Source organism: Silurus meridionalis, chromosome 22 (assembly GCF_014805685.1).
Source record: "Silurus meridionalis isolate SWU-2019-XX chromosome 22, ASM1480568v1, whole genome shotgun sequence".
Lineage (NCBI taxonomy): Eukaryota > Metazoa > Chordata > Actinopteri > Siluriformes > Siluridae > Silurus > Silurus meridionalis.
The window spans coordinates 18,603,128-18,617,339 of NC_060905.1; the positions used below are offsets into that span (position 1 = coordinate 18,603,128).

The 14,212-nt window shown below is 37.6% G+C and overlaps 1 protein-coding gene across 3 annotated transcripts in view; it reads right to left on the reverse strand.

Annotated features, from left to right (window-relative positions):
* The window catches only part of znf516 (zinc finger protein 516), a 48,356-nt gene extending 39,689 nt beyond the window's left edge, over positions 1-8,667 (reverse strand). For all 3 annotated transcript variants that reach the window (XM_046834741.1, XM_046834742.1, XM_046834744.1), the window contains exon 1: positions 8,230-8,667. The gene's annotated coding sequence lies outside the window, so the exon portion shown is untranslated. The remainder of the gene's footprint in view (positions 1-8,229) is intronic.
* Positions 8,668-14,212: the final 5,545 nt, after the last annotated feature.

Consider the following 14,212-nt stretch of genomic DNA (forward strand, 5'->3'; position numbering starts at 1 on the left):
CCACAAAGATGGAGGCAAACAATTGTATATTTTCCCTGAATGACAATGACCCTGTGCACAAAGTCAGTTCTATTAAAATATAATTTACATAGGTTGGAAGATGTGGAAGATCTCCTGCTATTGAGCTCCAACCCTAATGAGCACCTTTGGGATAAATGTGAACTGCCTCCTCACCTCCCCTACATCTGTACCAGACTTATGGCTGAATGAGTAAAAATCTTCACAAGCACACTCCAAAATCGAGTGGAACATTGTTCCAGAAGAGTGGAGGTTATTATTACAGCAAATGGGGACTATTGATCAGGTATCCACAAACCTTTGTCTATATAGTGTCACTGCAATGACTGGTGAGAAGTGTAGACTCGGAATAATCATGACACTAATCAGTAATTTCTTTACCAAAACATCTCTTTTTGTCCTCTATATTTAACTTTATATGGAAAAAAAAAACTCCCTTCATCTGTCGGCTTTTCCATTTCACCCATAACTGCAAGTAAACACTCACACTGAAAACTCCTTTCAATAACACAAAATAAACACCCTCTCTACAGGAAACTCTATCGCCATAGCAATCATTACATACTTTTCTAATCTGATTATGCCCAGCGACTGCCATCACAAGTTCTTCTGCACGTTGTTGCTGGAAACAGCATGTTAGAACGAGCGCATTATATTAAGTCATATGTACCTGTGATTTGCTTTTGCAACCCACAAATGAATCTTCACCAGCAGAAGTAAATAGAAGGCATAATGCTCATGGGACGCTGAAACCGTATCTAATCTAATCAGGTACAGGATTTATGTACTAAACTATTATATTATGGACAATACACACAGTAATCATGCCCGGACTTGCCTAATGCTATCATATACAATAAAGAAAGACAAAATGAACGTCGTAAACAGAACACGCCAACGCTATACCAATACACAGATCCCACTACTAACAGGGTAAAATGATATCCCATGCAGGTCTTATCTTAGTGTTGTTTGAGAGCACGGCCTTGGTCAGCATTTTCATTGCTCTCGGGTTATGTATAGACAGTTTCTACTCGCTGAGTAAATGTAACCAATATTCTTTTATGCAATTTCAGCAATAAAAAGGTAAATTTTTTTTAAAAAGAAAAACAAATTACTTGTTCATTTTAAGCGACATTTTAACAGAGAGTCTTATTTTCTCTCTGTTATTTGGTATTGCTCTTCAATAGAGAAAAAGTTCATCTTATCAGATTACTCGTTTAATCGCTAGAATAATCGTTAGAATTTTTGATTAATGAAATGATCGATAGCAGCAGACCTACTTATGATAACGAGAGCATGTTTGTTAACTTTAAGATTTGAGCTTGAAATGATGTTTTAGCTTGTTCTAAGAATATTAAACCATATTAAACCAGATCCTGCACTCATCATTCTGGGAATTTCCCCTCTTACACATACACTAACTATATCACAAAACAAACAGCTAGCATACAGTTTAAATACAGCCAAGAAAAACTGTATTAGCTTCTGAGGTTCCCACAGTCAAACTATGGCTTAAAGAACTAACCTCTACTTTACGCCTGGAACAAATTAGATGTTGTCTAAAGGGTAAATCTGAACAACTGTATAAGATCTGACCCCATTTTATCTGTTATGTAAGTGAAAATTAACTTACTCAGCATGTCTCTGTATTCGTCTTGCATATGTATTTTGCATATTAAACAGGTCAGGTAACAGGGAAGAGTTATACTATCAAGTAAAGTCTATTATGTGTCTCCTTTTGTTAATGTATTTGTGCTTTTTTTGTTTGTTTTTCTTTGTACACGTTCCCAAAAAATAGAACCTTTAATACTGGCTATCATACTTTAATAGTTGGTGATCCAATCAAAATATTTGGCATAAATGAACCTTCCACTTTGCTCCATCACGTGATTCTACAGTTTTGAAACAAATCTACAGTTTTAACCAGTTTATTTAAGCATTGCTTTATTTAAAAGTTTATTGGATTATTCAAATGTTTATTCGTTAGTTTGTATGTTTACTCCAAAAGCTTGACAGACAGACAGACAGACAGACAGACAGACAGACAGACAGACAGACAGACAGACAGACAGACAGATAGATAGATAGATAGATAGATAGATAGATAGCACTATTGTCATTACATTTAGTACATGTACACGACAATGAAATGCAGTTTAACATCAACCAGAAGTTTAAATAGTAGCAACTGTGCAAACCGACAAGTGCAGAAAAATATGGAAATATATGTAGAGCATGTAATATATTTAGAACAACTATAAGAATATATATAAACATATAAACATTTATTTGAAGTTATATTAGTGCAGGATGTGTGTAAGGCACAATATGTGTAGAAAATGTAAGATATATAAATTTACAATACAGAATATGTACATTGTATTTACAACTGTACAATGTTGTGTACATACAGAAGATATATAGATATGAGGATACAGTATAAGGATAAGTTTTCTGCTGCTGTTCTGATGAATCACAACAAACACATAATATTGTCCATTCATCTTTTGTCCTTAAACACACTTAAGCCATTATGGGAAAAACCTGATTTCAGCATTCCAGCTGAACCACCATCTGTATCATGACATCCTAACTCAAATTAATACCTATAAGAAAACCCGCTTTTTGCACCCTCCTCCCTAATACAAATAATTATTAGTAGTTTTCTCCCCTTTTCCCTTTCATTCCTCCTGATACAGTGGCTCTGCTGGAGCCAGGGCATGCTAGCTATTGATCAGCAGCCTGAGCAGATTACCCTAATAGCAGGATTAGTGGCCACATGTTGGACACACGTGGGCCACGCTGCTCAGCAGTGGTGCCAGCTTCCCTCTGAGGAGAATTACAGTCACCACACATTGCTTGATTACTGTGTAAAAGGAAACAGGTGAAACTTATAGCTCATGACTGACAGAATGCACTGTTGCATCAGCTGTTTTAAGAATGTGAAAAAGCTATGGAAAAAAAGATCGGCACATAAAATCTATAGGGCATGTAAAAGCTGTGCGACCTGCTCGAATGCTCAGCAACCCACCTGAATCGAGCAGAAAGTGGAAGTTACATAGTATAAAAAGATCGCTGGCTAGTTCATTAAAACAAACCGCCAGGGGAAAAAAAGATCAAAAGTCATCTGTGAAAGTTTCAGGCTATCATAGGTTAATAAACAATATTATTAATATTATTATTATTATCTTATTAATAATAATTATCTTATATCTTATTATACTATTATCTTTTACTTTCTCTTGAAATATTTACTTTGTACATTGATCACATGCTGCGCTGGCAAGCTTCTCCCTGTAATTTACTTTCATTTATTTCATCATTGTATTCACGTTATCCTTCTTCTGTCATTCCTGCATGCAGCATGAAGCAGAAAATAATCCGTCTACATCAATCATCTACAAATAAAACATTATTTAAAAATATATAATAATAGCCCAGTCGTGAAATTAGCTTTCTGTGTGCTACTGGTTTGTCCACCTGCATCTTATCAATGGAAAGACATTGTAGATTTGTTAGCCAGTGAGTAACAGGTGAGGCGATATAACAGTTCGTGTTGTATGAGACCGGAGGAACTTTTTTTAATCTCACAGCAAGTGATTTAAATGACTCTCAAGCCAACACAGAAGTCCTGTTTGTGACGTCACTGCCGTCCTCCTCTCTCTCTCTCTCTCTCTCTCTCTCTCTCTCTCTCTCTCTCTCTCTCTCTCTCTCTGAATCTCATAACAGCCTTTTCTTAATTTTCTAAATGTAATAATGCTAGGACTCTAAAAAACCTGATTTTACAAATGTCACTAAATCCATTCATTGCCCAACAACCCCAAATTCCTTGAACAATAATAGCATTAAAATATTAAGGTGAAAGTGTTTTTTCTTGCATCCAGATGGGGAGCACTGAAAGCCTATTCAGGCAGTGAAAAAAAAAAGGAATTCCAGTAATCTTACTGCTGATCTTCACAATGGCACCCTTGTGCCTTTTGTTTTGGTCAGTCAGCACAACTGCATCCATTCTCAATGACACATTAGCAAACTGTCCCTTCACTAGACTGCCAAATTTTACAAACTAGCGGTTAGAGCAAGAGTCCTACACTAAACACACAACGGGTTTAACCGTGAACTGTAGAACTTGAACACCTACAGTGTTAAAAGTATAAGAGAAACTGTGTATTGTTGTGTGAGGTTTAAAAACCCCCCGGATCAGAGCACAGTGACCCCTTTCTTTATTTAATGAATTGTACAAGCAGGCAAAGTATAAAACTGCACTATTCACTACAACACAACAGAATTAGTCTATTACTAACCCAGTTTTATTGACCCTGTACATTCCCCGAGACCTCACACCAAAAGTGTTTTACTCAAATAATTATTTAAATGCATCTCATGGCTTTTTTTTTTTTTTTTTTTAGTACCAGAACATTGGTATTCAAAACAGAGATATTATTTATAGATCAAACTTTTTTGAGGTTTGGATTCATTTCAAGTAACAAGTCAAGTATGATGTGAGAAGGTTTTAATTGCCAAAATAGTTGAACTGGATTTTTTTCAGATGTGGACCCCCTAGATGAAACCCACACAGAGACTCAAACCAGGGGTCTTCAAAATGTTGACACCATGGATGGGTTTGAAGATATTCACCAGACGCGTGGTGTGTGGAGGAAGAGGAGTTTGAGAGTTTTACATCCTCCACTGAAGGAACTTTTGAGGGATTTTTGTGTGATGTTAATAATGAGCTGAACCTGCTGCAGGCATGGAAATGATGTTTACTGAAATCGTTTCATGTGTAAATGTGGATGGTGTCTCTTAAAAGGCAAAATTCACAATAAATAATACAGCGTGATCTCTTTAGCATTAGCAACTCTTCCACAGATCAGTACTGAGTCACGACCCTGTGGCTGGGAAGTTTATTGTAAAGCGGCAGGTTTAGAAATATTTAGGAGCAGAACTGGAGAGATATAAATCTACATTGTGTACTGTATAATACAAGTTTCCATTATGAGGATTAAGTTTTCTTTAAGAAAAAGAACCCTTGGCAAAGAATTTAATATAATTTTAATTAATGTTAAACAATAAAAAGACCTGATTTTATTATTTTATAATAATTTGGAAATGTATCTGTACCTGTTTGTAATTTTGCTTAACTATCTATACACAGAAACACAAGCACTGAGCTTCCATTTGCGTCTAAACCTCGGCTTATTCCTCGACTTCTGTTCTGAAGCTCGCAAAAACTTCCTGAAACTTGACAATTAATCACCTACAAACTGCTTTTGCCCCTGAATGCTTGAAGCGTCTAATCACTTCTCTAATCATCACAGACCTGCTACTGCTTCTGAGTCAGTTTAAAAGCAGTGCTTCCTGAGTTCTGAGACAGGTCACAGGCTTTTGCGAGGTGAAAATGATATCCGACATGCTGACAGAGCGACAACACACGAGTTTGTTTGATTTGCCTGGCGGGCGAAGACTGTGCAGTTAGCTGCTAATAAACACAGCCTGCTGGAGTCGCTGCAAATCTGGGCAGCTGCTGCAAATAAAAGGGAAGTGAAGTTTCACTCGAGAGCTCGTCCATGCAAATATCCCAACTGCTACGGCTGGGTGTCATTTAGCAAGCGGTACAGCTGGCTATTATTCTTATAAATTATATTATAAATAAATATTAAAATACATACAAATGCTAAGGAAAGGTAAAAAAAATAAACATGAAAAAGAATAAAAGAAATAGAAACCATTAACTCGTCGCAGTATCCAATCCGAAGAGCTCACATTTCCACATTACAGAATAAACTTCAACCACATTCAAGTCATCAGCACACAATGAAGCGTTTTTTTGTTCCTATTAAAAGTCACGCTTGTTAGAAACAGGGGCCCTCATCTGGATGAGCCATTGTGCTGACACCACGCTAATATTCCCCCGAGCCCTGATCCAAGCAAGTCCACATCATCATGCACTTGAACTCGTTTCAGTCACCAGTACTACACACATATACTCTGACAATCATCTAACACATGTTTTAGACCATCCAGAGAACTTAACACACATTCTGTGTTAGTTTCTGAATTGTAACCGATTATCGCTTATACACACTCAGCAGAATGCAAATGTTTGTATCCTACTGCAGGAACATGTACAAGACAAAAGGAAGTCGAGGTCCACAAATGTTGTCTGATCACAAATCTGGGTAAATAGTGTATATTATGAAGTGTGTGTGCTAGCTCGTATGCAGATCGTTTACCTTTCTAACTGCCTCCAACATCTTTTGTGTATCTTCAGCAGCTTTTTTGAGTCGAGTTTTCCCCCACCCCCCTCTCCCTCCCTGCCATTTCAACTCAAACTCGCCTCAACCATATTGTTGTCCAGCCTTTGTCCATTTTTCTGGACATCTGTTATAACTCTGGTATAACTTTGCCACATGCCCTATACTGCTTTCTTGGTGCTTGTGCTTTTTTATTTTTTAAATAGTTGTTTTTCTGTGGCTAAATTAAAAACTATATGTGTGTTTTGAAAGAGAAACATTTTTCCCACTCAGATCCTTTGCAAACTTTTGCAGTCAATTGTATGAACAGTTTCTCAATGGCTTTAAAGAAAGAACTGACGATGCACAAAAAAAAAAAAAAAAAAAAAAACCTGGTGTCATGTTTTTTATATTTTGAAATTTCATTCCTATTTTTTCTGTTCGCAAAATATAGTTGGAAAACACCTGAATCATTAATGATACAATTATATATTCAAATGAACAGTTAAGAAAAGGGAAGCAGAAAGCCGTAGCACATGGAACATGGAATCTGCTTGAAGTTTCATAATGTCAAACCTTCAAATTGAGTGTCTTTGTGTGTGTGTGTGTGTGTGTGTGTGTGTGTGTGTGTGTGTGTGTGTGTGTGTGGAGGGTGGGGGGGGTCCCAGCCTATACGGCAGATAAAGGACCTCAGTTGTGTTGAGTTTCTTATAACCTACATGCATTCTTTCGGGGGTAGGAGGGAGGGAGAGAGGTGAAGAGGGAGCGTGAACATCCTCCCCTGTATGTGTTTTCCTTTTCTCTTAGCTTTCCAATGCAAATTCGTATTTTTATCCCTGCAACTTGCGCTCGGACGCTTCTCTAATTCCTCGCTATAGTCTCAGTTTCTCAGGCTGATCTTGCTTTGGGTGCTTTGATAAGAGAAAATGTGAACTGACAAGCATCTGAGCTTTAGGGGAGCTGGAGGAGGAAGAAAAAAAAGCCCTGGACAAACAACAACAACAAAAAGTGAAAAGCAAAAAAAAAAAAGCCCCACCCTGAAATTACACCATGGCGACACTACAGCAGTTTTATCAGCTTAAGTCATCAAAATTGTTTAAGAAAGAAAGAAAAAAAGAAAGAAAGAAAGAAAGAAAGAAAGAAAGAAAGAAAGAAAGAAAGAAAGAAAGAAAGAAAATTGATGTACTCTAAAGTATCTACATGAACAGTCAGAATGCTGGGAATGAAAGACTAGGTGACAGTGTATAACGGTGTGGTTTATCTCTCTATAAATAATAAATATAAGTGCCTTTAGAAGATCTTACACCAGTCCCATCCTCCAGTCCAGAAAAAAAAAGAAAATGCTCTACATGCTGTAGAATAACTTTAAAGCAGGCCTATTCATGCCAGACAATCTTTCTTATATGGGGAAAAATATCCTCATATAACATTGTCCTGTACTTTAAATGTATTCGGAAAGGGCGTCCACAATGATGTTCCTGAGCTCCAGGACTGAACAATGAGATCAATGAAAAGCTTCCCAAGTTGAACCACGAACAGTTGTGCTACGATTAATAAGTGAACAGGGTGTTGATGGGGTATGAAAACGCTGCTAAAGCTAAGGTTAGTTGTGTGGAAAGTGTGTAGTGGAAAGATCTCAGATCGTTTCAAGCCGCACGGACAAGGAGAGAAGAGAGAGAGGGGGGAACTTCCTATAAATAGCGCATCAGGAAACCGACTAGGTTCAAGCCCTGACTCGACAATGCAGCTTTTCTGCTGGATCCTTACATGTTCAACAATGCCATTACCCATTAATGCTTTTAGATCAGCCTACTGTAGAAGCATACACACATAAACACACACGCACATGGATCTCGGTATATTACGCAGTGCCAGGGTTCCTCACACCTACAAAAAAGCGTTTATATACGATTTAGGGCACTCAAAAAGCCTTAACATTAAGTGATCTTGAGATGTTCCACGTATATCCTTAACTCACCTATCATCCAAAAAAGGAGAAGAAGAAAATGACGTAATGAAGTTGTGCAGAAGAACAACAAGACGCAAGGTGACACTCCGGCGCTCCGGCTTGGAAATGACCGCTTTCAGGGGCTCTCCTTTCTCCTCACAGTGCACTCTTCTTTAGGACCACTCGGATCGAGAGAACTTCAGATCTTACACTTGAAGACACAGAGAGAGAAGGAGTGATGTTCTCGCGACGATTTCTTCTTCTTTTTACTGGGAGAACAGATAGCGAGACGCGCGATGCGAGCGTGCGTGCGTGCGCCCTCGCCTGTGTGCGTGTGTGTGCGCGCGCCTGTGTGTGTGTGTGTGTGTGTGTGTGTGTTAGTGCGACACCTGGAGCGCTGTCGGTTCCTCCCCGTTTCTATCTACTGCTGCTGGGATGCAGGAAAGTGTGGAGGTGGAGGAGAGCTGCATATCTGCGTCAGGCGCACACACACACACACACACACACACACACACAAACACAAACACACTGTACAGTTTGGCCAGTGTTTTTATTATGCATGTAAAAACTTCTGAACGGGAAGTTATTCTTCCTGTAGTCTGTTTAGTGCCAGTTTTCTTTCCCTCAATACACACACACACACTTCACTCTACTCAATTCTACGAAATCTATTAGACCTGGCTGGATGCCACAGTGCCATGTTTTTGTCTAGCCACAGCTGAGTGGGGAGAAGCAGCTCTGGATGACTGTAGTCGAAACTGAATACCACGCGCATTTAAACTGTGTTAAAGCACAGAGCTACAAATATTCTTCTGCTTTCCCAAGAATTTGCTGTAGAGCATCTCGATGACTTCTGGGTAAATGAACACTTAAAATAATTATTGTGTTTAAGGGCAGAGATCTGAACAACTTTCACAGGGAGCCCCTCTGTTAAAGCCCAAGTACTAAGACAGACAGACAGACAGACAGACAGACAGACAGACAGACAGACAGACAGACAGACAGACAGATCCAGCTATAGTGACATTTTTGTTGTTTTGATTCTAATTGAATAATATAATGTTGTCATGATTTTCTCTTTACATTTTGTGTTAGTACAAAGCAAAACAATCTCATCTGATTTCCTATAAGGGTGTGCAGTATTTTGCATGTAAATTCAGGAAGTCTAAGCAAATATTATATAGCCTAATCTAAATTTATATGAAAATAATAAATACGTTTAGTCTGCCTGCTGTACACGTACTTAGTGCAGAAATGATCAAAAGAGTGCATTAATGTCAACCAATTTATTAAAACAAACATTTGAATAATATTTTAGTATAGTTCAAATACTCTAAAACAAAAACTATGTGATAGTGAATATAGTGACTATAGTGATAGTGGAAACCCCATGAGTGTGTGAACATGTGTGTAACTGATGCCTTGTGATCGAAGACGTATTCCTGCTTTATTATCCAGATCCATCCATAACATTATGACCCTAGTCAGGATCAAGCATTACTGCAGATTATTTACGGGATTGTTGCATGTTGTATGAATGGAGAGTCTACATGCACAGTGAGCACTGCAGTGTACTGCAGTACCTCGGGCTTCTCAGGTTGGGCTGTAAATTACAGGGGCAATTTGATCCGTCTCTGAAGTGCAGTTATCGAGTATTATCCAAGGAGGTGACAGCTGGGGCTGTGGCCGCTGAAGCTGTGCTCCTCACCCTGACATTAAACAATGTCTGAAACGCCATGCAACCTGACTCTGTGTTCTCCATTTACTTCACTCTGACACTTAACTCCACGCCATCGTTACTTCGCCCCCTTCATTACACTCCAAACACAATATACCAAGGAAGCCTTAGTCATTAATCAATCCATCTGGACAATTATCCATCTGCTTATCAAAAGAGCCTTTTGTTTGTCTTTGGGGAGCGATTTCTTTTTTCTCATATTCATATAAACTTGATTTATTCTTATCTAAGTTTGAACAACACACACTTATACAGGTAAGGGCTTTCAGAAACATCCTGATGGCCTTTTAAAACCTCGTCTTCACATGGATGTAGGAGTGTGAACATGTGAACATTGATGGGTTTTTTTCTACATGGGGGAGGGGTGGATCTGAACTCTTTCACCCCTCCCTTCCTCATGAGCAAACACAAAAGCTCAGACGAATGTGTGCCTCTGGTCTGGGCACAGGGTTATGATGAGCATGAACGATTGTCGTATACAGCTGCAGCAAATACAAGCGTGCAGGACAAATATGATTTCTCTATTCACGTGGGTTACAAAGTTATACCCTGTGTGATATCCATGTGTATATGTCTGCTTATAGATAGATAGATAGATAGATAGATAGATAGATAGATAGATAGAGAGATAGAGAGATAGAGAGATAGATATTAGTATTGAAGAAAAGCTGAATAATCAAGTACACAAAATATATGTATACATATGTGTGGAATATTAGGCAGTTCACATTATGTAAGATATATATATATATATATATATATATATATATATATATATATATATATATATATATATATACATATATATATATAGAGAGAGAGAGAGAGAGAAAGAGAGAGAGAGAGAGTACACAGGATGTACAGTATGTAAGGTGTATATATAAATAAACATATAACAATAATAATTTACACTTTGGTGCATTTTTTTTGCTTCGTTTTTTTTTTTTTTGCCCTCAACTCTCTTCAGCCACACTGTGATGTGCATTATGATCCTGAAATAAGCAAGCTCCCATAAAGACAGATAACACTGAAAAGAATAACTTCATGAAATATGCAAAAAAAAGAAAGACAAATAAGGACAAACAAATTGAAGAGAAGAAAAACACACAGCGTGGTATCAGTATACAACTCTATCATTTGTGTATGTGTGTGTGTGTGTGTGTGTGTGTGTGTGTGTGTGTGTGTGTGTGTGTCTGTGTGTGTGTGTGTGTGTGTGTGTGTGTGTGTGTGTGTGTGTGTGTGTGTGTGTGAGTGTGTGTGTCTGTGTGTGTGTGTGTGTGTGTGTGTGTGTGTGAGTGTGTGTGTGTGTGTGTGAGTATAGCACAGTGTAATGCATGTTTTGCCAATTAACTTTATCTTGAACTTTGTAATACTGAACATCAAATTAAAAAGTGAACATTAGATTTTAACTTCATTCTATGTTATATATATTATATATGGTTTATATATATATATATCTCATCTCTATAACTTTCTGATTGTTTCAGAGGAGAAACATCAAACTGCAACATTGCAACCTGTGGTTGTGATCTTCTATCACAATGTACGGTTTCATCCTCTTGGGAGTGATGTGGGGGTGTTGGGGGTGTTGGGGGATTCTGGTGGGGGCACTTTCGTATGCTGATCAGTAAGAGTGGGGGCTGAGAATACTCCGCCTCCAGGTCAGAGTTCAGGGGCTCTGGCTATGCGTGACATGTTTTCCTGTTCAACTCTAAACTTTCACGCTTTAAAGAACAACATTTTCAAGTATAAAATTTACTTTCAGCTTCAAACTGCTAACTTTATTATTCACTGATCTCCACTTGAAGGCCGTAGTAAGTGTTGCTCTGAATATATCATTTTTCTTTGCTCCATGCTTTTGTAATACTGTAGTAACTTCTAAAAAGTCTTAAAAGTGTGTACACAAAAAAGCTGATTAAAAGTAGATTAAAAGCCAAGCTTTAGCTCTTTTTTTCTTTAGCTCATCCCTGGTTCATCAGTCTCATGTGATTGGTCGACCTACTCCAGCCTGTTGCAGAGACAGCAGAAAGTTAGGAGTATCTGTTCCTGCAGCTTGGGGGAAGGGTCGAGGTCGCACTTTAGCGTTGAGCTAATCTAATCTGACACACAAAGCCAGAGACCTTGCGCCTGAACTCTATGATTAGGTTTCAACAGCACTGATTGTATTAAAATATTGAATGTTTTGCTTGTATTTCTGAATTTGCATCAGCCTTGAGTAGATCTTCCATTCTCATTCTTACATTTATCAGTTTTAAACCAATATCCATATAATAGATAGTACCAATACTACTACTACTACTAATCATAATATTAATAATAATAATAATCATAATAATAATAATAATAATAATAATAATAATAATAATAATAAAAAATATGAAAATAGCATATGATAATGATTAGAAAATACATGTATGGTGTTGGCAGTGTAGTACTGTATCTCCACTGATTTGTGTTTATATTAACCAACATCAATTACAGTTAGACACATTTATTATTATTAGTAGTAGAAATAGTAGTATTGAACACAAAAACACTCTGCCCTTTGCGCAATAAAATATAAAAAAAAACATGCGCCACTTTTATTTATTTTAATTTTTTTGTGCAATAATGCTCTATTTATTATCTTTTAAAAATGAAACGTGCAATAACTTTATACATTTAGTCTTTTTTATATATTTATTTACCTTTCTTTTCCTGTGCAACTGGAAGCTTCTGTCACCAAAACAAATTCCTTGTAAGTGCAAACATACTTGGCAATGAAGCTCTCAGATTCAGATTCTGATTCTTGTGCCTACCTGGTTACAAAATGATTAAAATATTGTTAAAAAAATATATATCAATCCTAAACAAATATATAGAAATATACACTATATGGGCAACTATGTATTAGATTGGTATGTGTTTTTTGAATATCCACTTTTACAATTTGTCCCCATTTCTTGTTTGATTAAAAGCTCTTCTGGGAAGATGTTCCACTAGATTTTGTGGAGATCCATTCAGCTACATGACTGTTAGTAAAGTCAGGTACTGATGTAGGTGAGAAGGTGAGGAGGCCTGAGGTGCAATCAGTGTTCACATTCATTCATGTTCATTAGGATTGGAGCTCTATAGCAGGACATTTTCCACTCTCAACCATGTAAAGCAGATCTTCATAGAGCTGGAGCTTCGTGCACAGATGTATTGTCATGCTGGAACACGTATATATGGATGGAAAATAATACTTTTTATCTATATAATATATAGATGAAGACTTACTGGAAGGTTTTATTTATTGTTATAGTTGTTTACTTCAGAATGATGCTAACATGACACTCAAAATGACAAATCCTCTCTGATAGATCACCCAGAATCCCATTTTAACCAGTCAGTCATATTTCTTTTAATATATGCATTTCTTGCAATAAGCATAATTGTGTACTTAAGTACTAAACATTCTCCAAGCCCAGGAATGTTCCTCAGTTGATTTACTTGCTAAAATTGCTGGGAAATTGCTGAAATTCCTTAAACTCCAGACACAACATGTGAGTAATAAGCTCACCCTTTAAACAGTACGTATTTCCAAGACTTTTCTCTTGAGCAAACATACTGCTGGTTTATGTTTCACAGTTTTGGACGTGTCCACTTGAGCTAATGCTCTACTGTGCCCCATACAGCCATCAACGCTTCAACGATTACATGAACACTGTAAACTATCTGGGCATGTGTGAATTCTACACATGTGTTAGTGTCACAACATGTCAGCTGCCTGCTGTAAGTGCATGGGTTGCCAGGATAACACTGGGGCACAAACCCACTATTAACACACACACACACACACACACACACACACACACACACACACACACACACACACACACACACACTTCTGTATTGTCAATTAGAGCAGAAATCGTATTTGTGGAGCCCCACACCATCTATCAAATCACATGTTCTTTTATCTGCCAGTGTCTCTTTCTACCTGTAATTCATTTTGGAACAGGAGATAAGATTCATTAAACCATCGAAAGAAGAATTCACTCGGCCATATTTCTTCATCGATGGCCGTTTAGAAGCTCTGTTTAAAAGATTTATTTTGTCAAGCCTTTTGTTAAAAAAAAAAAAACGGGGGTCTGTAGTGTTTAAATGTCATTAGGTTTGCAGCGGAGGCGATGCTGGATTTCAGCCACTCGTGCCCCTGGAGCTTTATGGTATTGTCCAGCTGCTTCAGTGCTTCTTTAGGTGGAGATACTTCATTCTGTTTGGACACAATCAGTAGATTACTTCTCCATAACA